This window comes from Lissotriton helveticus, chromosome 8 (assembly GCF_964261635.1).
Source record: "Lissotriton helveticus chromosome 8, aLisHel1.1, whole genome shotgun sequence".
NCBI classification, from domain to species: domain Eukaryota; kingdom Metazoa; phylum Chordata; class Amphibia; order Caudata; family Salamandridae; genus Lissotriton; species Lissotriton helveticus.
This window is the reverse complement of record NC_136069.1, coordinates 1324310594-1324334387: the sequence shown is the minus strand read 5'-3', so window position 1 is coordinate 1324334387 and position 23794 is coordinate 1324310594. Positions and strand designations below refer to the sequence as shown.

The 23794-nt window shown below is 39.3% G+C and overlaps 1 protein-coding gene across 1 annotated transcript in view; it reads right to left on the bottom strand.

Moving 5' to 3' along the window:
• The window catches only part of LOC144773339 (amine oxidase [flavin-containing] A-like), an 898284-nt gene that overhangs the window by 34490 nt on the left and 840000 nt on the right, over positions 1-23794 (bottom strand). The window lies entirely within an intron of this gene.

Sequence of the window (23794 nt, the reverse complement as noted above, 5' to 3'; positions counted from 1 at the left end):
ACAATAAGTCCAGGAATACCTGGTTACTTATTGTATGGAATTGTTCGAGACTACAAAGGTTTAACGGTGTTGTGCAACATGGCTCGGGAGTTGGGCATGTAGGGATGCTAGCCTTGACTGTCGTAATTTTATCAATGAGAAAGTATTCAAGGCGTTGCATTGTGTTTGAGATGGCCTGGGTTTGTTGGACAGTTTATTAACGATTGAAAAAATGTCCTTTGATCGGTTGTTGGAGGTCAGAATTTTTTAAGAGAAATAGGCGACTTTGAAAGTCAGGATCGCTTTTTTGTAGTCTTTCATGGCAGCTAGATAGATCTATTTTTCCTCAAGCGAGTAATTGCGTCTCTAATTCCTTTGCAATTGCTGAAGGGCTCATGTTTGAGCCTTTAGGTCAGTGGAGAATCATTTCTGCTTTTTGTGGCGCCGGGCTAGGTTTAGTTTCCTAATCGGTGCGTGTTTGTTACTAGCTGTTAATAACCAAGCTGTAAGATTTTCCTCGCCGAGGTTTATAGATGATTGATTGGACAGGGCTGTCTTGGCCAATGTAGTAAGGAAAAGATTTTTGATAATGCCATTCCAACTCTTTGTCACCTCCCTACCATAGTGGGGGTTTTGGCAGAAGAAAGGAAACTCGTTATGATAACATTAAATTTACATTGTGTCATTTTTATTGAAACATATTCATTTTGATATGGAAAACATTTCAAAGTGTCGTTTTAATTCCATGTATTTATTTGAGTGCTTGTGGATACACGATTTTTCGTTTTTCCGTCTGGTGCGTACATCAGTATTCGAAAGATTATGAGGGCCCTGGGGGGCCAATATTTAAAACATTTTATGCCATAAACCTTTGCAGGAGTTTACTCAACAACTTCCCAAAGTTTCCTGGCGATCAGATGAATGCTGTTTCAATTCTATTTATTTATTCGAGTGCTTGTGGATACACGATTTGTTGTTTTTCCGTCTGGTGCGTACATCAGTAATCGAAAGATTATGAGGGCCCTGGGGGGGAGATATTTTTAAAAAATGTATGGCAGAAACCTTCGCAGGAGTGTACTCAACAACTTCCCAAAGTTTCATGGCGATCTGATGAATGGTGTTTTAATTCTATTTATTTATTTGAGTGCTTGTGGATACACAATTTGTTGTTTTTCTGTCTGGTGCGTACATCAGTATTTGAAAGCTTATGAGGGCCCTGGGGGGCCGATATTTAAAAAAAATGTATGCCAGAAACCTTTGCGGGAGTGTACTCAACAACTTCCCAAAGTTTCATGGCGATCGGATAAATGGTGTAGTGATGCATAAAGGACAAACAGACAGACAGACCGCAGACAGACATACTTTCGTTTTTATATATATAGATGATCAGACCATGTGCAGGGAGAGACCGAAGGTGTGGCCATAACTAGGTTGGTTGTCCATACCTAATCGAGTGTGTGCCCTTTAATGTGTGTGGCAGAGGACACCAGCTGATTAAAATGTAACCCTGTAAGAGGGTCAGTTAATTCAGGAGATTGGGGTCCACCCAATGTGTTGTTTGCCCAATAGTTAAAATCGCCGATCAGCAGGATTTTAGCATAGCTAGTCACTAGATGGGCTACCTGTTCGCCCAGGGAGTGGGGAAACAGAAGCATGCTCTGAAGGGGCCTTTAGAGCAATACACAGATCAGAGGGGCCGAGTCTGATTCCAGTTTAATTACAAGATTGTCTACTGAAGGTAGACCTAGCGGGGTTAGTGCGGTTAATTTAGGGTCTGACCTATGATTCAGGCTACTCCGTCATCCAATTTTACCTGAGGGGGGTTAGCTTGGAGGATGTAGTAATCATTAGGAAGTGTGGCCAAGATGATGTGGAGGATTCTGTGAGAGCCAGGTTTCTGTTAGAAAGAGGATGTCTGGAGGCTCAGAATCCAGTAGGAGAAATATGTCCAATTTATGTTTGACCATGGGGCGAGTATTTAGGTAGAGGACAGATAACGCCAAAAGGTCTATGTCTGTCCTGTGTCTGGGTGGGTCCTGCATTGTAGGGGGAGTGTAAAAGTTCAGGGAATGAGGTTCTAGTTATCATAATCCCATACTTATGGGCAGCGAAAGAATGCCCACTTGATGCCTAAGGTACCCAAGGAAAGCTTGCGAGGAAGATGTTTAGAGCCCGGCAACAGGGCTCAAGAATAAGACACCCAGGTCCGGGGGCGAGATTAGATGTGGGTGTGGGCTCACACAGGAGAGTCTTATGGAGGTAATGGAAGATGGATGGTCCTGGCTGTTTCCCCACAGGGAGGAGCTGATCTACAAGCCACACCAAGACCTGGCTTGCAGCTCTTATACTTCTCTCAAGTATACAGATACCCTAGCGGAGTCTTGCACAGCTCCGCTCCAGTTGCTGTGCTAACCTGCATGCCACTTGCTTCCTGTCTCCACCTCCTACCTCTCCCCTGCCTCTGCCTGCGTCGCCCAGTGAGAAAAACGGAATGCTGGGGACTCTTGGCCTCCGCCTAGTGGCAGCAATGAGGCCCCCCTCCCTGCCGCCGTGCCCCCCGAAGTTATTCCCTGCTGGACGGTCTGCTGCAGTCCGCCAATCCCAATTTTCCACATCCATTTGATTTCTGCTTCTGAGTATTGACTTTCGCACATCGACAAGTCTTGTGCTCGAGGAGCAGTAGGGGATTGTCCTAAGCAGCCATACAACAGTGCCATTACATGTAAATTGACTAGAAAGTAAATTTGCACAAATGGATTTAAATATTCTAAATTCTTTTTAAAGACAAAAAGGATTGTGCCTAATTGGCAGGCCCTAATTTCTCTTCCATGCCCCATCTACCCTTCTACGACTCTGCTAGTGCCCCTGCACTCTCCCTCAAAACTTCTCTTGCACAATTATTTTTTGCGTTTCTCTTCCTACCTCTAATTTGTTCTTTGTTTCAAACCCCTTACTTTTTATGGAGCTAGATGCCACATTCCACCTCTCCTTCCCCCATGCTCAGCACAAAGGTAAAAGTCTCTCATTGGTTCTCCTCAACCTATTCCCTGCACTTATCTCTTCATTTACCTAGTTCTGCCATCCAAACATCTGCTTACCAACACAAATTCTCTGTTGGTGCAGAGAAAGGGATGGTGAGAAAGTGTAACAAAATAAGGTGCTGATTAAAAGGAAATGCAATTGAGGAAAGAGGAAATGACAACAGTAGGAAGTTTATTGATTTTCCTCGATCTCGAACTGAACTCTATTTAATACTCTTTTCATTGGGTTAGGTATATCAGGTAAAAATACACACTTGTTTATTACAATGGAAACAGGATTGAGGTCTCAGAGGGAGTAAGTCCATCCAACACTAGAGAAGAGGTACTGTTAATCACAACTGTTGCCACAACGAAGGAAGGGGCATAGAGACATGGTGATTCTTGGACAGTCTTACAGAACAAATAAAAGACACCAAGGATAGCAACATGTTTGCATTGTCGCTGCAGAGACAAACAGCAAAATGAAACCTCTTGTCATCCAGGTGGGCCTTTTGCACAGTGCTCCCCTGAACCAGCAGATGAAACGGTCTTCACCTGGTGGTTGTGTGCTGTATGATGCCACACACAAAGGAGACCTTAGTGTTCCTTGCCACATGGATAGAAGGAACAATCTTATCCCCTCATCATGCTAATGAATGTATGCATACTTTAAAACTGTAAATTAGCTTAAACATTGTACTATTTTGAGTGGTATTCACATACCTGCCAACTTACAAATTATTTTCCCCATGTTAGGAGGGGGACGGGGTCTCATAACGAGAGCTACCTAAGAGGCACTCTGCCCCTCACCAACCACCACAACCCCTGCCAAAAAACAAAACAAACAAAAAAGGGTAATCAAGGCTGTCCTGGGGTGTTTTCACACCTTTAAATGGACATCAGCTGTTTACTGCTTCTGAAATCTGGAAATCTTATGTTTACAATGGTGTCCAGCTTGTTTTCAGTTGCCAATGTGTGATTTTGGCTCCTCACTGTGTGAAGGGAGTTGAAATCATGTGGCACACGGTGGCACTGTGTGAGTTGGAAGAGTTGCTTTCATTCTATTATTTCCAGCTTCATTTTGCTGATTTGGCATCTGAAGTCAGCAAACCAGTCGGGCACAAAAGCCTAGGGCATCTCTCAGCCATTCTGGTACTACCGGACTTCTGGTGGTTACAGGCATGCTATCACATTGGTGTAGATTTTTTGGGCAATATGTAAAGACCATCCCATAGAATGCAGCAACTTTTATTGCCTGACGGCATGGATACTCATTTTATGGAGCAGGCGTTTTGGATCTGATCCAGCGGGCTATAGAAAATATATCATAAACTACGCTACCCAATTTCATAACCTATAAACAAAATTCTAAACTATACATGGACCCATTTATTAACCTGATATATTTTTGGGCCTACTGAATCAGGTGGTCAGAATAAATCTATATACACATTATCTACACACTATATACAATTTTATACATTTGCAGAAAGAATATTGTCATTAGAATAAAACCCAACCATTTAAACGACCACCATAGGCGACGTGATCTAGCTAATGGTAACCTATACTTCTAAATAACCAAGACCAGCTTGTTTGTCAAAAGTAAGATTTTATTTTCTAAATTATGGTATATAAGTTGTAAGTTTTATAAATGAAATTTATTAGCAATAAAGCAAGCATGATAGTAAGAAATATGGAAAAATACAATTTAAGCAATTGAATCAATTTTAAAGAAATTATATAAAGTTTAACATTTCTAAAACCTATTTCCCTAACTGAGCTAAATAGACAGAAATTAAAGTAAAGTTCTTTGAGGATTCTTACGTGCTCCACGCAAAGTCCAGCAGCACATCACCCTCATCGGAAAGTCAGAAAGCAGCAGCCAGCCCAACCCTAAGGGCATGACTTTTTATACCTTTCTACGCTAACTAAACTAGCAAAGGAAAGTTTTCAGAAATACTCGACGTCCCATTGGCTGAGAGTGACAAGTGACATGTCACCCGATTCTTAAAAAGTTCCACAAAATCATGTCTTACAAAGACCATTGTCTCTTCCACGTGAAGCCAGAGGCTTCCTGCGATTGCAACTTTGTTTTAAGTCATCCTCGCAGCTTCCATAGTCTTTCAGTGCAACTTCCGCGGATGCCAAGTTAAGGACTGACAAAAAGTTCACTTTCGACCTTGGCCATGTCCGACAGAATGATGTCAGCTCATCAGTTTTTGCTTTGTGAATACAGCTTCAATAAACGTTTTAATTCAGAATGGGCGTCTCGTGACTTTCTGCAGAAATTCAGATCAGCTTTTATTTTGCGGCTCAAATAGCTAGGCCTCAAAAGCAGGCAACTTATGATTTCTAGTATAAAACAAACACAAGAAAAGTATTAATGTAAGAAATAAAGTATATTCTGTATCCACCCCATGGTTTACTAAATAATTAACCCACCCGATTAATCAAAATGTTACCTAGCCATTGCAAACAAATAAAGCAGCGTTTATATTTACCAGTCTCCGTTTTTCTATGAGACCCATATGCACCTAGAATAGTAGAAATGACATCACACAGACAAGGAAAAGCAAAACAAGCACATGCTTATTTTAAATATGCAGCAGTTAGTAATGACAAAAACGAAAACAATAAATTATTTTATTATTTTGCACGAACAAAAAGATGCAACATTTATGCACGTTTATGAGCACACATGTTAGTCCCCCCACGTGTAAAGTTTAATCTAGGTTGTATTAGCACGACATATCACAAATCATTAATAATTTTATTCATGTTATGGAAATGTGACTTTGCGAGTTTAAACAAAATTTTGTTTTCTATCTCGCTCCATCAACTCCCTCATCTGGTGATTAACAAATCACCACACCAGCACTCAAAATTTTGGAAAATTTAATTTATAAGAAATCGATTCAAATTCATTGTATTAGTAAACCTAAAAGTCTGTTTCAGCATAATCCTTGCAATTAACATGACGCTCTCTATGTAACTCCTGCAACTCAATCTCCCTTTCCTCTTCTTTTCTGAGTTTATAAATTCTCTTCTTTTCTCTTAAATGCTTCTTTCTTTTATGCAACAGACAACCTACTTTAGTCAAAATAAAAATAAATATAATTATAATCAAAGGTGCCAGAATCTTGCCAAGAATTGAACTTCCGATATTATGAAACCAGTTTTTAATTGCTTGAAACCTATTTGAAAGTTTCCCAGTAAAATCTTCTTCTTCTAAAGGAATTATTTCAGAATGCATTTGTGTAATATTCTTAATATACATTTCAATATTTTTACTTTCATCCGGTATATATGTACAGCAATGTTGGACATGTAAAATGCCACAGACTCCTCCCTCCTTTGCTAGGAGTATGTCTAAAGCAAGACGGTCTTGAATTACCATGGATCTAATTGCAATAACTTCAACATTCACTAATTGAAATCCATCAGCAGTGTCAGTTGATAATCTATCAACTATAGTGGACAATTTTCTGATTCTCCCTGCATTTAGGGTTATACCAACAAAAGGTATTACAGCTTGAAAAATATCTCCCAGAACTTCAGTAAAAGTTTCTCTTTTAGCTCTATTTACATAATTATGAATTTTAAATAATCCTTCTGAATCTCTGTCAACATGAAACACTTTAGGAAAAACAATTCCCACATAACAAGTTCCATACCAATGGTCTGGAAGGTTGTAGTAGGCTTTGTCACCACAAACAAAATAAATTCCAGGAAAGATAGGATCTTTTCCACCTTTAAATCCCCAACCTCCCAAAATCTGATAAGTATCTTCACAGTTGCTTGCACCTACAAAATAATTATCAAAAAGTGTGTTATCTCTTCTAATGCAAAGCTTTCCACTAACAGGTTTGTCTATGTGAATTGCAATATTTTCAAGCATTTTGCCATTTAGTTTCTCATCCTCTTTTTGCCAGAATAATGACTTAGTCTGCTTGACTAATTCATTTCTCTTATAAATTGCTCTTCTCTCCTCAACCATATTCAGAAATTTCTTCCCTTCAGCACTTAATTTACATGTTAAATTATTCTTGTAAGCATACTCATAAGTGAGTTCGTTAGTAACAAGGAAATATTCTCTCAATTGTTTAGCTTTCTTATGCTTATTTAAAGCATTATCAATCTTGACATTAGCAAAAATCTCATCATAATTTGAATAGTAATATTCTAAACGACCAGTTTGATAAAATAAACTAGTTAATACACTACATGTAACAGCATAAGTGAGAGGAAGCATATTATATGTTACTCCCTCAGAAACAGAAGCGGGTAACTTAACGCATACATAACAATCCTTTGCATCCATTACCTTTACATATTCACTCAAAAGCTTTGTGAAAGTATTGCTTGAAAAATCACCTATTGATTTATCTTGATGAATGTTAGGCTGATGATCAATTACTTTTGCAGATGCACTATGTTTAGTTTGGCTAACCAGAGCTTTGCTTGTTAAATTAACTTTGTGTAATTCTCTATTCATTTCTAAAGGTATAATCACAGCTAGTACCAACCAGAGCAGAACTAAAATGAGCAGACACACCAGAGTCATCTTACAGCATCTTTTAAAAACAGAGCATTTTGAAGTGCTCTCCTTAATGTAAGGCATTTTTAGGTTAGTTTTAGCCTCAAAAATAAAATAAAAAAAATAAAAATAAATTTTAAAATTTATATACACCCCCCTTTTAAAATATTTTTCTTTTTATAACCCTAAACAAGATTTCTTCGACCTTATGTCATACATAAGTTTTTCTTCTACTAGACAGTTTTTCTTCGACCTTGTGTCAACTAACAGGATTTCTTCAGCCTTATGCCAATTTAATAAATTTGTACTTCAATCATTGTCACTAATTTCTTGGATTTCGTTTTCTTCTTCACTACTATCATATATGTCTATAACAGGTGGAATTACTAAGTAAGTCCACTCAGGAGACTTGTATTTCTGGTTTGGTCTAATTATTCTCTTCCCTTTTCTCGATATCACTTCTATTTTCCTTCCAACTCCAACCTCTTTTCCAGGACTCTTTTGACTACTGATTTCTTCAACTTGTTCTATTGGCTTTTTAATTAATCTGACTCTCAATCTTCCACCAGGCCAGAAGTCTGCTTTTCTCACATACTTTTTCTTTGGTTCAGAATTATTCGATTCTGATTTCCAAGTCCTTTTCTTTCTGTTTTCACTTTCACCTTCCACGTCACTTTCCTCAGTTTCGTAGTCTGAAATTTCAATTGACTCAGGAACTTCTCTATATGGCAATTTCACTCCTTCAGGAACTTCACTTTGTCTTCCATCACTGGTACTCGGTAATTCGTTCTCCTCCTCTTCCTCAATTACCTCTAGCTTCCCAGATTTCGGAATTTTGTTCCTTACTTCAGAGCTTGTTCTCTGCCTTTTGATACTCTCCTGGTCTGAAACTTCTTTTGGTTCAGCTTCTCTGTCTTCAACATAGACAACCGAATCCTCAGTTATCTTTCCTTTTAGCAGATTCTCTTCACCTTCAGAATCTATTTCAATTATTTCTAAGTCTTTTCTTGTCAGATTTCCATTCACTGGCACAGTTTCCAGATGTCGACTTTCTTGTCGATCTTCAGAATCTGGAATTACTTCACCTTCTGTTCTGTCTTCTGCTTCAGAATCAGAGTCATCTGTGGTATCACTTTCAACATCAGAACTCTCAGGAGTTGGTATTGGAATAGTATGACTTGGATGAATCCAACGCTTCAATCCTCTGCACTTTACAGCATTAGTAGTGATCAAGATTACCTGCCTAGGTTTCTGCCATCTAGGAGATAGACAATTCCTCCTCCGATGTACTTTCGTTCTGACCCAGTCTCCAGGTCTCAGATCATGTGTCAAAACTTTGTCATTTGATTGTGCTTCAGTTCCCACCTGATTAGACACAGAAGTTACCATATCAGATAACCTTTTACAGTAATCCAAAATTGCACTGTCATTTATGCTCAACAGTTTACCTACAGGTACAAAAGCTTGCCTCATAACTCTTCCCATCAAAATTTCATGAGGACTCAAACCTGTCTTTTTATCTGGTGTACTTCTTATTGACATCAAAACAAGTGGAAGAGCATCAGTCCACTTAACTCCTGTTTCTAGACACATTTTCCCAATTCTGTTTTTGATAGTTCCATTTATTTGTTCAACTACACCTGATGCCTCTGGTCTGTATGCACAGTGTATTTTCTGCTCAATACTCATAGCTTCGCAAATTAACTTCAACAGTTTGTTATCAAAATGACTTCCTCCATCACTCTCAATAGTGACTGGAAAACCGTACCTTGGGATGATTTCTCTGAGCATTAGTTTTGCTACTGTAATTGAATCACAATGTCGTGTAGGAAAAGCTTCTACCCACCTTGAGAACAAGCATACAATTACAAGTACATATTTCAAACAGTTGTGTAATGGCATTTCAATGAAATCAATTTGTAACCTGGTGAAGGGACCACCTTCTCGACCAATTATTCCTGTCCCCACCACTGATTTTCTGTTAGGATTCATTTGTTGGCATGATAAACACCTTTGACAAAAAGATTCTGCAATGGTTCTAAATTTGGTATTGAACCATGTTTCTTTAAACAGTCTGACCATAGAATCTCTTCCTAAATGTGCAGGACCATGATATAATCTGGCCATGTCAGAAATCATGCAATTTGGTAAAACTACTCTCCCATCTTTGTAAACCCACACTCCATCTTCATCACGTTGTCTACAATCTGATCTTAACCACTGGTCTTTTTCTTCATCATCTGCTTCGTTTTGTAAATCTCTAATCTCATTCCATGTTTCTACAATAGTTGTTAGCATTAATGAATTTGAATCAGTTTCTGTACTTCTATTCCGATTGTAAGAATAATTTTTCCTTGCGCAGTACTTTGCTGTTTCATCTGCGAAGGCATTTCCTTTGGAAATATAATCAGTCCCTCTAGTGTGTGCTGCACACTTGACTATGGCAATTTCTTTTGGCAATTGTATTGCTTCAATTAATCTTCTAATGAAAACTGCATTTTTAATTGGTGACCCTGTTGATGTCATGTATCCTCTCTGTGACCAGAGTTGTCCATAATCATGCACAACTCCGTACCCATACTGACTATCAGTAATGATGGTAACTCTTATATCTTTTGATATTTCACATGCACGAATTAAAGCAATCAATTCAGCTACTTGTGCTGAACGAACTCCTTCAAGACATGATGCTTCTTTAATATCTTCAACTGTACAAACTGAGTATGAAGCTTTCAAGACACCACCTTCGGATCTTAAGCATGAGCCATCTACAAAGTAGACAAAATCCGATTCAGGCAAAGGTCTGTCTTTGATGTCTTTTCTTGGTCTTGTGCAGAATTCCATGACATCTAAACATTCATGTTCTGTCTCAATGTCATTAACGATTTCAGAATCAGGCAGTAATGTAGAAGGATTCAGATTCAAACATCTTGAAATCGAAACATTATCTGCTCCCAGTATGATTTTCTCATACTTTGTCAATCTGCTACTTGTTAAATGCTGAGTCTTACCTCTTGTCAGTAATATTTCAACTGAATGAGGCACAAAAACTTTCACAGGAAATCCCATAATGATTCCTTCACTTTGTTCAAGACTGATACTTGTAGCTGCGACTGCTTTCAAACAACCTGGTAACGCTTTTGCAATTGGATCAAGAACTGCAGAGAAATATGCAATAGGTTTCTTTAGGTTTCCATGTCTCTGAATTAACACAGATAATGCACATCCTTCTCTCTCACTGCAATACAGTTCAAAATCTTTCTCATAATTTGGCATACCCAAAGCAGGAGCTTGGCATAAGCTCTTTTTCAAGTTTTCAAAAGATTCCATCTCAACATCACTGAGAATAATTGGATCTTTTACATCTGATTTGGTCAGTCTTTGTAGTGGTTTTGCAATTACTGAAAATCCACTTATCCATTGTCGACAGTAACCTACCATTCCTAGGAACATTCTGACCTGTCTTTGTGTTCTTGGCGGTAACATTGCTTGAATCATTTTTATTCTCTCTATTGTTACTTGTCTTTTTCCCTTTGCAATTCTGTGACCAAGATATTTCACTTCCTGTTTGCAAAACTGTAATTTTGCTGGGGACACTTTGTGTCCTTCTTCTGCAAGGCGATTTAACAGAATTATTGTGTCTGTTACACAATTTTCTCTTGTCTTAGCAGCTATTAACAAATCATCAATATACTGCACCAGCGTAGACCTACCTGGTAAGTCTAAATCTTCTAATGATCTTTTTAATAGTTCGTTAAAGATTGAAGGACTTTCTGTATAGCCCTGAGGGATTCTTGTCCATCCAAGGGTCTTACCTTGGAATCTGAAAGCAAAGATTTCATAACTGTCTGGGTGTAGAGGAACAGTAAAGAATGCATTGCAAAGGTCAATGACTGTGTACCATTCAGCATCATATGGAATCTGAAATAGAATCACTGCTGGATTTGGAACCACAGGACAACATGGAATAACAATTTGATTAACCTTTCTCAAATCTTGTACGATCCTAAATGTTCCGTTAGCCTTTTTAACTCCCATAATTGGTGAATTACAAGAGCTACTCTTCATTTCTTCCAATACACCTTGCTTGATTAATTTTTCAATTACAGGTGTAATACCTTCAATTGTCTCTGTTTTCATTTTATATTGTGGAGTGTTTGGAAATTCTATTCCCTGCTTCAATGCAATTTTAACAGGATCTACGTTTTTCATCAGACCCATCTCATTCCCAGTAAAATCCCATATTTCAGATTTCACTGTTTCTTTTAGCTCTTCAGGTAAATCTTTTTCTTCAAATGCAGGAAACAATTTTGTTTCTTCTGCTTCCATCATCATCATTGTCATTCTGTACAAACCATCTTCCTCCATTGTTTGTAATTCAACTCCTTCAGGAGAACAATATATTCTGCAATTCATTTTACATAGGATGTCTCTACCTAATAGATTTACTGGACTACTATTACAAACCACAAATCTGTGTTTGTCTCTGTAATTTCCAATTTCAACTGGTACTGGATCAGTTAAGTCTGTTTTAATTTGCTGATTACTTACTCCCACAACTTGGATGGTATCCCCAGAGAGAGGTAGGTTTTCAATTTCCACTGATCTAACAGTAGAACGGGTAGCACCAGTGTCCACTAGAAAAGTGATGTCTACATCATTAACTTTCCCATTTACATAAGGACCAGACTGGTCAACCTCAAGAGTGGCTCCAACAACACACTCTTCCTCCTCTCTCGGGCACCGTCAGCAATAATCATCAGAATCACTGTCTTGGCTTTCTGTTAATAAAAATTGTTGTGAAACATTTTGCATTTGAACCCTTTGCTGTTTTTGCTGTTTTTGTGGTTTTATTACCTGTTTACATCCCTGAAATCCCACGTTTGGATTATATTTTTGAACTCCCCCACAATTCGGAAAAGGTGGTTGTGGCAACTGGTCCTGACGATTATTCACCTGTTGTTGTTGCTGTTGTTGTAATTGTCGCTGAATATTAAATTCATTTAACCCCTGTTGCATCTGTAGCTGTTGCTGCACGTTAACACCATTCTGCATCTGTGGATTCAATAAGGGATTCTTTAAATTTCTAGGAGGATGAGGACACTCGTCCCTCCAATGTCCAATTTCGCCACAATTAAAACAAGGTAATCTTTGTTTCAGCTCTTCTATTTTTGGGCTAAATTTCTTTTGGAAATTATTACCTTTAAACTTTCCTTGTATCTGGTTCGTATTTCCAGTTTGAACAAAATTAGTGTTCTTATTTCCCATGCTGGCAATCTGTTGCTCAGCCACTTTTACCTGTGCCCACATGGCTTTCTCCTTCAGCTTCTTCTGTTTTACTTCTAATTCATCGCTACAATATTTTGCTTTTCTTAAAATATCATCAATAGATAGTGCTTGCCATCCGACAATACTAGTTCTGATCATTTCTCCAATTTCAGGCTTTAGTCCATAAACAAATCTATAGATAAAATGACTCATGTCTTTCTCGTCTAATTTTTCATAACCACTGTATTGTTTAAAGATTAACAGTAGTCTTTCATAAAAAGAATGAACTGATTCTTTTGTTTCCTGCTCTGTTCTTTCTATTTTAACCCAATCAACTTCTTTGGGTGGAATTTTGTTTTTCATCCAAACAATTACTTTCTCATAAAAATCCATTACGAGTGGATTTGGGGCACCTGTTTCTTTAATTCGCTCAGGTTCTGTTTTTGGCCAACTAATAGATATTTTACATTCTGTCCAAAGATCAGATGGAACAACAATGTCAAAAAATCCATCCAAATCAATCCACAGAACTTTTGACACTTTGATAAATCTATCGACTTGCCTGTACCACTCAACAGGTTTCTCTCTTAATTTAGGAAAGTCATTTGTGAATAACAGAATGTCTTGTCTCGACCATGGGACATGAACATATCCTCCACCTGCAACTTCTCTCATTGGAAATTGTTTTGACATTCTTTCTAATCTTTCATCTTCCTTCCTTTTAGTCCATTTCACTCTCCATTTGTTCAGTTCTCCTAGCTTTTTGATATAGACAATCAAATCTTTAATGTGAACTATTCTTCCCATTGAGTTCAAACTCTCGATGTCGCTTTCTGAAAAATCTAATCTGTAATGCTTTGCAAAATTCTTTTGTTTACTTACATCGATTTCAAGTTCTGCAGCTAGATCCTCTAATTGATCATATTTATTTTTCGTTTTCCACTGAATACTTTTGCAAATGAATAGTAGTTCATCATCCCGATAGTAATTTAAACTATCTGGGCCAATTGTTCCAATTATTAATTCTTCAATATTTGCTTTTAATTTGGCCACATCAAGCTTTGGTGTGGTTACCCTAACTTCAGGACTTCCTACATCTGACATAGCACCCATTGGTGTTTTTGGAGATAAATCCTCATTAAAGGTTAAATCAGGCATTCTCGATCTAGAAGTGTTTAATTCAGTCAAGTCTGAATAAAATTTTTCAGCAGGCTTTTGAATTTCTGTATTTAAAGGAATAGTTAATCCATTTTTGTTTGTATCTCTTTGATCAAATACAGGCTGAACAGGACCTATTGTTACTGGAACTGTGACAGCTTCCATGCCTTTTGTCATTCTTTTAATTAATTCTTCTTTAGACCTTAAGTATTCATTATAATCATCCTCATCAACATTTCTTGTCTCTCTTGTATAATCTTTTGGAGGTTCCCTTGCTCTTGGAGTCATTGAAAAATGTCTACCCTCATTTCGAGCATTCTCAAATTCTGGTCTTCTAGGAGTTTCAGTGATTTCACAATTATTTGGATAAAGTTTTGGAGCTTCACTAATTGGAGGTGCACTCGGTGAAGTTTCAGTAGAAACCACCGGAGTAGACCATGATCTAGGAGGTCTCAAAGGCTGATTAGGCTGTTTATTTCTAGCAGTTGTATATATTTCTTCCATAACTGCATCCTCAGATTCACTTTCCATAGATTTTCCTGTAGGAGAACCCATTACCATTTCATGAATTAAATACAATCCTTCACTCATGTTTCCCTGTCTCCACATTCGTAATCTATCTTCATGAGTTTCTCTTTTCCATGATGGATTTTTAGAAGGTCTTTTAATTCCACTAGCTTCTCTTTGTAACTGATACATCTCATCTTCCCACTCAACTAAAGCTTCAAATTGAGTTGGTCTCGGTTTTGGAACAAGAGCATTCATTTTCTCTCGTAAGTTTCTTAAAACTCTTACATTAAATGAACCATCATCAGGCCAAGCCAAAACACCATCGTTTTTAGTATAACGTTTCCAACTGTCGAACCATAAGACAGTATGATATCCGTATTCACCTTCCATGTACGCTGCAGGTGTTTTATACTTATGAAGTAGTTTACCACCTCGCGTTTCGATTTTCTTGTCAGGTGAAAATAAATTCTTAAATTTCTGAAATAATGTTGTCTTTTTCTCAGCATATTTAAAATGATAACTCATTTTTAAAAGTTAAATTTAATTCACAAAATCGTTCGTAAAATATTTCCGGGATGTTCCGCAAAACAACCAATCCGTGCGCGAAACACACCAACAAGCCAATGGCAGTTGAGCTGCGTCACTTTTCAGCTCGACCAATAATTTTGGAGATTTTCCTAAGGTCCAATCAGCTCACAGGCCGTCAGAGACTCAGGAGCCAATCAGAATACAGCTTGTGACGTAGGTCACCCAATCCCAGCGCGGCTCTGTGACGTACACAGCAGCTGCGGTTTCTCGCTTCTCACTCCTGGCGCTTACCCCTCCTTCACAAAATCTTTTCACAGCGCCATTTTAAGAACACTTTTCAGTGTAAATTAATTCTTAACAATGACTTATAAAGACAACATCTGTTCGTTTCACTAATTAGGATAGTTTACATACATTCAAGTATCCACACTTCGGAATAGACGGCGCTATTCACACTAAGGATAATATTCAATTGTCAGTAGAGTAACCTTACCCCACCCTTCTAACACGTATAATTATGCACTCGCTTTGCTCTGAACCCACCGCGAAGTGAAAGTTCTAAGAGTTCCACTTGAACATAAAATACAATTCAAACTCGCACTTTTACACGGAAAATTCCCTAAATTCAAACACACACGAAATCCGTACAGGACTCTCACCTGTTTATAGAAATCATGCACCGTTAGCAAAATAACGACGTTATCCGTACAGGGCTCTCACCTGTTTATAGATATGAAACATGTACCCGTACAGGACTCTAACCTGTTTATAGATAATCATGCACCGACGTTAAATTTTACCCTTCACTCAAGCTTGGATATAACTATTACTCTCATCACAGTGAGTTTTATGGAAGGCGCTTTGTCCCTATTCTCATGCTGCTTTGATTTCTTAGAAAATCCTCACTATACAAGAATCAGACCTAGCCCTAAAACTGTGCTGCTCGGCGACAACACTATGGTACACGGCGATACCTCTTGTGATACTCGGCGATATCACTACAAACGAACAGATGGCTTGCGTGACTAATTTCTCGCCACACAATCTATACCGGTATAGCTTTACAGATAGGCACGAAAAACGAACTTAACAAGTGTTAAAACATTGATCCTATTTTCATACCATGACGCAATCCTTAGCAACCAACATGTTACCTTGGTTACCCCTTAGCAACCATCAATTTCTGCTACCAGATAATTGATCCAGCGGGCTATAGAAAATATATCATAAACTACGCTACCCAATTTCATAACCTATAAACAAAATTCTAAACTATACATGGACCCATTTATTAACCTGATATATTTTTGGGCCTACTGAATCAGGTGGTCAGAATAAATCTATATACACATTATCTACACACTATATACAATTTTATACATTTGCAGAAAGAATATTGTCATTAGAATAAAACCCAACCATTTAAACGACCACCATAGGCGACGTGATCTAGCTAATGGTAACCTATACTTCTAAATAACCAAGACCAGCTTGTTTGTCAAAAGTAAGATTTTATTTTCTAAATTATGGTATATAAGTTGTAAGTTTTATAAATGAAATTTATTAGCAATAAAGCAAGCATGATAGTAAGAAATATGGAAAAATACAATTTAAGCAATTGAATCAATTTTAAAGAAATTATATAAAGTTTAACATTTCTAAAACCTATTTCCCTAACTGAGCTAAATAGACAGAAATTAAAGTAAAGTTCTTTGAGGATTCTTACGTGCTCCACGCAAAGTCCAGCAGCACATCACCCTCATCGGAAAGTCAGAAAGCAGCAGCCAGCCCAACCCTAAGGGCATGACTTTTTATACCTTTCTACGCTAACTAAACTAGCAAAGGAAAGTTTTCAGAAATACTCGACGTCCCATTGGCTGAGAGTGACAAGTGACATGTCACCCGATTCTTAAAAAGTTCCACAAAATCATGTCTTACAAAGACCATTGTCTCTTCCACGTGAAGCCAGAGGCTTCCTGCGATTGCAACTTTGTTTTAAGTCATCCTCGCAGCTTCCATAGTCTTTCAGTGCAACTTCCGCGGATGCCAAGTTAAGGACTGACAAAAAGTTCACTTTCGACCTTGGCCATGTCCGACAGAATGATGTCAGCTCATCAGTTTTTGCTTTGTGAATACAGCTTCAATAAACGTTTTAATTCAGAATGGGCGTCTCGTGACTTTCTGCAGAAATTCAGATCAGCTTTTATTTTGCGGCTCAAATAGCTAGGCCTCAAAAGCAGGCAACTTATGATTTCTAGTATAAAACAAACACAAGAAAAGTATTAATGTAAGAAATAAAGTATATTCTGTATCCACCCCATGGTTTACTAAATAATTAACCCACCCGATTAATCAAAATGTTACCTAGCCATTGCAAACAAATAAAGCAGCGTTTATATTTACCAGTCTCCGTTTTTCTATGAGACCCATATGCACCTAGAATAGTAGAAATGACATCACACAGACAAGGAAAAGCAAAACAAGCACATGCTTATTTTAAATATGCAGCAGTTAGTAATGACAAAAACGAAAACAATAAATTATTTTATTATTTTGCACGAACAAAAAGATGCAACATTTATGCACGTTTATGAGCACACATGTTAGTCCCCCCACGTGTAAAGTTTAATCTAGGTTGTATTAGCACGACATATCACAAATCATTAATAATTTTATTCATGTTATGGAAATGTGACTTTGCGAGTTTAAACAAAATTTTGTTTTCTATCTCGCTCCATCAGATCCGATAAGCAGTGTTAGATTGAACAGGCAATAATGTTATCAGTCTTTGCCCCAATATTTTAATATACACTTAACTGTGCAACTTCCAACATAAGAATGAAAAAATTCCAAGCACTGTCTAACTCATATACTCTTCTATACAACTTTGACAGAATAGCTTATACAGATAGAACAAAGGATCTTCTAGTTCAAGAAAATTTTATTGATGATAACAAAGGAGAAAACCAGGTGTCAAAACTGAGTACAATATGATATCAAGGTGAAAACTCTAGCAAAATAAAATGAACATACAAAAGCAAGCAGTATAATAAAAGAAATCGGAGTACAAGATAAGAAAAAGGGAAAAAGGCATTGATATAACATGTTAAGCATGAAATAAACCAGGCATAAGAACATGATAAAAAGTGAAACAAATTGGTACAATGAAGAATAAATGGAATGTATCGGGGACTAAGGCGGTTTAGGGACTTCCTGTTGTGGAGGGAGAGGGTGAAACAAGCGTTTACTACACGAATCCAAATAAAGTGTAACGGGAGTCCATAAGTCCATACGTTTAGTGGCCAGACAAGCCGGGAAAACAGAAGCAGTATCGAGTCGGTGGTTGTGGCATACATTGAACCACCACGCCTTGAAGGAAATTTTGGAGAAGTCTTTCCAATTGACTGTTATCTGTTGGAAGGCAGCGGCAAGTAAGAGGTCAACAATCCGAGGCTTGAGTTCAACAACATCCCAACATGGGGAAAGGCTGCCCATAAAAACATGTGTGTGGGAAAAGGGAATAGTGGTGCGGAAAATTAAGTTAATTTGAGCCCAAACCTGTAGCCAAAATGTATGAACAGGAATGCATAAAAATAACATATGAAATAAATCAGCTTGTGGTGATAAACAAGACCAGCATGTGTGGGGAGTATTAGAAAAGCGTTTGTGAAGGTCACAGGGGGTGAAGAGGAGTCTATTGTAAATAAAAAACAGAGTCTGAGTGAGTGTTGCTGCTCTGGAGGATTTGCGAAGTTTGGTCCAGAGTTTGTCCCAGAAGGAGACCGACCAAGAGACAGATAAATCATGTTCCCAGGACTCCTCCACTTTCGATTTAGGTCTTGGAGACCCACCAACGTGAAGGAATCTGTAAATAACAGCAGCTTTTGGTGAAGTGCTTAATAGGGAATGAAGTGTGGAAGTGGGAGTGGAGGAGGGAGGAGGAGGGCAAGGCCGGGAAAGGGCAGAGTATTGCATAAGGACAGCATCTTTAAGCGTCTGATATTTGCGTGCAAAGGATGTGGGTAGGTCATAGAGGGAACAAAGGGTGCCAAATGATAGGAAAGAGGAGTGAGAAAAGAGTTGGGAGATCCACCGAAGGCCTCGAGAATGCCAAGTCTTCCAAAAGAAGGGTCTGGAACGTATAAGTAAAAACGTGTTATGCCATATGGGGGAGGAAAGAAAAGCAGCAATGGTAAGAGGAGGGGAGTGTGTGGAAGAGAGGAGTAATTTAGTGGTAAACTTGTGAATCGGGGTAGAGATAGAAGTGGGTTTACGGGAGAAGGAGAGGTATTCAGCAAAGGAAAAGGGAGAAAGAAGGAGACGTTCAATCTTGGTCCATAGAGGGCACGAGGTCTCAGGATCTTGTAGCCACCAAGAAGCCTGCTTCAGTTGGAACGCCTTGTGATATGCTGGGAAGTCAGGGAAATTAACCCCACCCTCAGTTTTAGGACGAATCAGACGCATTAAAGACATTCTCGGTTTCTTTTTACTCCAGAGAAAGGACATTAGAATAGAATTGATCTTTTTGAAAAATTTGGCGGGGATAGGGACCGGAATGTTAGAGAGGGTATAGAGAACAATGGGAGATAGCATCATTTTTATAGTGTCAAGGCGACCCCACCAGGATAGGTAAAGGGGATGCCACTTGGATGTGAGATCCGTTAATTTCTGAATGCATTTGGACATGCATAGAGAAATAGTGTCTGGAATGGTAGGGGTGATATGCAGTCCCAAATACTTGATATTGGAGGGTTTCCACGTGAAATTAGAGGCGGCAAAGTCAGGTTGAAAAGTGAATTTAGTCAGGGGGAGGATCTCGCATTTGTCATGATTAAGTTTATAGCCAGATATTTGGGAATAGGCATGGACTTCACTGAGAAAGGCAGGAATGGAAACGGACGGGTTGGAGACAAAGAGCAAAATGTCATCTGCATAAGCAGCTAATTTAATGTGGGAATCTGACAATTGAAAACCATGGATGGAGGGATGTTGACGGAGTTTGGAGAGGAAGGGTTCTAAAGCCAGGTTAAAGAGAAAGGGAGATAGGGGGCAGCCTTGGCGAACACCTCTGTTTAGATCAAAAAAGGAAGATATTTGACCATTAGCACAGACCGCTGCGCGCGGATGGGAGTAAAGGAGGGAAATTAGAGATATAAAAATAGGACCGAAACCAAACCAGCGTAGGGTGTGAAAGAGATAAGTCCATTCGACCCTATCAAACGCCTTTTCGGCGTCCAGGGCTATGGCCGCAAGGGGATGGGGTAAAAGACGGGATTGAGAAAGAATATTGAAAAGGAGTCTGGTGTTGTCAGTGATGTACCGACCCTTGACAAAGCCCGACTGTTCCTCGCCCAAGAGGTCTGGAAGAAGAAGGTCGAGACGCGCCGCAAGAGACTTTGCAAAAATTTTGTAGTCAATATTGACCAGAGAGATTGGCCTATAATTCTTGCAGTATTGAGGATCTTTCCCCTCCTTGGGGATGAGGCAAATATGGGCATCTGAAAAAGAGCCCGAGGAGGAACCCAGGGAAAGGAAAGTACCAATAAGGGAATGAAGTCTAGGGATAAGAAGTTTTGAAAAATGAAGAAAAAATTCAACTGTAAAGCCGTCCGGCCCAGGGGCCTTGTCTTTCTGAAGGGTTTGAAGTGCTTTAAGTAGTTCTTGTTGGGACATAGCAAGTTCTAAGTGAGAAAGGTCAAGTGGAAAGTGAGATGGTTTTTGAATAGAGGAAAAAAACGTATCTAAAGAGTGGGAAGAGGGCTGAGTTTCAGAAGAATACAATGTCTTGTATAAGGTAGAGAATTCAGTAAGGATATCTGCATCAGTGTGTTTGAGATTCAAATTGGCATCATAGATTGATTCAATATTTAATCTATTATGTTTCACCTTAAGATAGTTGGCTAAGATCTTGCCTGCCTTGTTTTTGCCACCATAGAACTTGGCACTAGACTTTAATAAATACAAAGATGCATCGTCCGTAGATTGTTTGTTAAACTTCATCTTAGCATTAACCAGGGCGGTTAGAGTTTGCTGTGAGCGAGAAGTAAAATAAGAATGCTCCAATTTCTTAATGTCCAGAAGGATAGCCTTGGTAAAATCGCGAGCAGCTCTACGCTTTTTAGAAACAAAGCGGATAATGAAATCTCTTGCTGCCGCCTTATAGGCATCCCAAATAGTGTGTTTAGGGACAGGGGAAGTATCATTAATGGAGAAAAACTCGTGGGAAAAGGAGGTGAAGGAGGTAGTGAACTTAGGGTCCAAGAGGAGGGAATTGTTGAAACGCCAGCGTTTGGGACCTGTCGATTTGGGTAAAATATCCAATTGAACTGATGTAGGGGCATGGTCAGAGAGTAAAATCGGACCAATTTCGGCTTGAGTGAGAGTTTGGGCAATGTTGTGGGTGACAAAAACATAATCAATTCGAGATTGGGAATGGTGGCATGGAGAATAGAAAGTAAATTCCTGAAGGTCAGGATTACAAAGGCGCCAAGCATCTGTGAGTTTGTGTTGAGAGATAGCTTGAGAAAAGGATTTATGTGATTTGTTGGGGATGAAATGTGCTTTGGAGTTCCGATCGAGAAAGGGGTCCAGGGGCTGATTGCAATCGCCTGCCAGTATGAAATTATCATCGATGAATCTGGTGATGTGCTGGGAGAATGAGTGCCAGAAAGCGGGATCGCCAGTGGTAGGGGCATAGACATTGAGGAGAGAAATTGGAACATTCTTAATAGAGAGTTTGGCATATACCCATCTGCCCTCAGCATCCGACTCCTGAACAAGGAGGGAGTGAGAAAGAGCTTTGTGACATAAAGTAGCAACACCATTGCGTTTACCATCCCCGGGAGAGTAGTAAACATCGCCCACCCAACTTCTCTTCAATTTAACAGATTCTTCGACAGATAAATGGGTTTCTTGCAAAAAAGCAATATCCACATTCAAACGGGCGAGGTGAGACAAAATTCTCTGTCGTTTGATGGGGGAATTAACCCCCTTAACATTCCATGTAATAACTTTCAAAGACATAACAAATAAGAAAGGAAAAAAAGGCCATGAGGTAGAAGGAAGATGCAGTAAGAACCCAGAAGAAGAAGAAAGCCAGAGAAAATGAAAAAGAGAACGAAAGGCAATGCAATAGAACGGGAAAGAGAAGGGTAATGAGGAAGAGAGAAAAGCAGAAGAGAGAGAGAAAGGAGCAGTTGATAGGAGAAACAGGAGAAGGTAGACCGTAAAATAGCAAGAAAAAGAGTGAGGAAATGATAGAAGAGGAGTCGTCGAGAAGGAAGAAAGAGAGACACCTGTGGAAAAAAGGAAATTACTGAACTTGAGGAAAAAAAAATCAGAGTAAGGAAAGTGAACATTCGGGAAAAAGTGGAAAACATACTTACGAAGGGTAGAGGCGGGGAGGAGTGATCACTAGGGAAAGGAGACGAGAAGAAAGAGTGAGGGGGGAGCGCCAGGCAAAGGAAGCAAGCGTCCAATGCAAGCAAACCAACAAGTCGAGGGGGAGACGTCATATAAGTTGTAAACCTGCAAAAAGAGGAAGGAAAAATAAAAATGAGTAGACTGCTGAAAACGGAAGAAAACAGCACAACGTTAAAAGACAAAAAAGGTGTAAAGGAATAACGGGAAGAAAAGAGAAACAAGATAAATCAACGGTGCAAAGGAAGAGAACATAGAAAAACACTAAAGAAGGTAACCTGTCCATCCAACAAGGATGCGAGAGAGGGAAGAAAGAGTAAAAGGGGAACACAGAAATGGAAGATATCAAGGAGCCTAGGAGAGGCAAACTGTAAAACAGAAAACATCAACTATTAAACATGGAAAATGAGGAAGACAATGAAGCCATAGTAACAAGGCTCATGGGGGAAAAGCTGATGAGGTGGCAGAAAAGTCCATGTCAGACGACTGCGCAGCATTCAAAAAACTTCTGAGACGAACAGGATCCTCGTAGGTCGTGGTCTTGTTGTTGTGAGTCACTCTGAACAAGCAAGGATGAAAAAGGCCGTATCTGGCTCCAATAGCTCGCAGCTCTGGACGCATATCTAAAAAGGCTTTGTGACGACTGGCTGTGGCTTTGGCGTAGTCCTGTGCAAAGAAGAGGTTGGATCCTGACCATTGTAGACGAGGAGAGGCACGGGCCGCTGAGATGACTTTGAGAAGGTCAGTGTATTCGAGGAAGTACATGATGACACCCCTCGGCCGTGAAGAAGGAGAGGAAGTAGAGGGGAGACGACCCAACCTATGTGCTCGTTGAATATTAAGCATGGTACCCTCAGGCAGATGAAGAAGTTTGGGTAAAAATGATTTGAAAAAGGCGATGGGATCAGACCCTTCGCAATTCTCCTCCAGGCCGTAAAGACGGAGATTATTGCGTCTGTTCCGGTTCTCCAACTCTTCGACTTGCTTTTGGAGAGAAGAAATCTGGGACTGCATGTGAGAGACTTTGGAAGAAGATTCCTGAAGTGAAGCCAAAGAATGTTCCACTGTTGTCACCCTGGCTTCCATCTGAGACCAATTATCGGTAAGAACCTGCAGCTTGGAGTTGGTGTCCTCCATGAAGGGTTTAAGAGCTCGAATTTCCTCCAACAAGAGCTCCATGGAGACAGTCGAAGTGGATCCAGGAGGTGACGGAGGAGCTTTTTTAAGGCGCTTAAGCGCTGCTTTGCCTGAGGGTTGGGCAGACCCCTCTGTGCTGGACTGCGACATCTGATCCGCAAGCGCTTGAGAACTTTCAAGGTGCGCTAGTGCTGAGAAGACTTTAGAGTTCTTAATGAAGACACCTCGTGAGGTT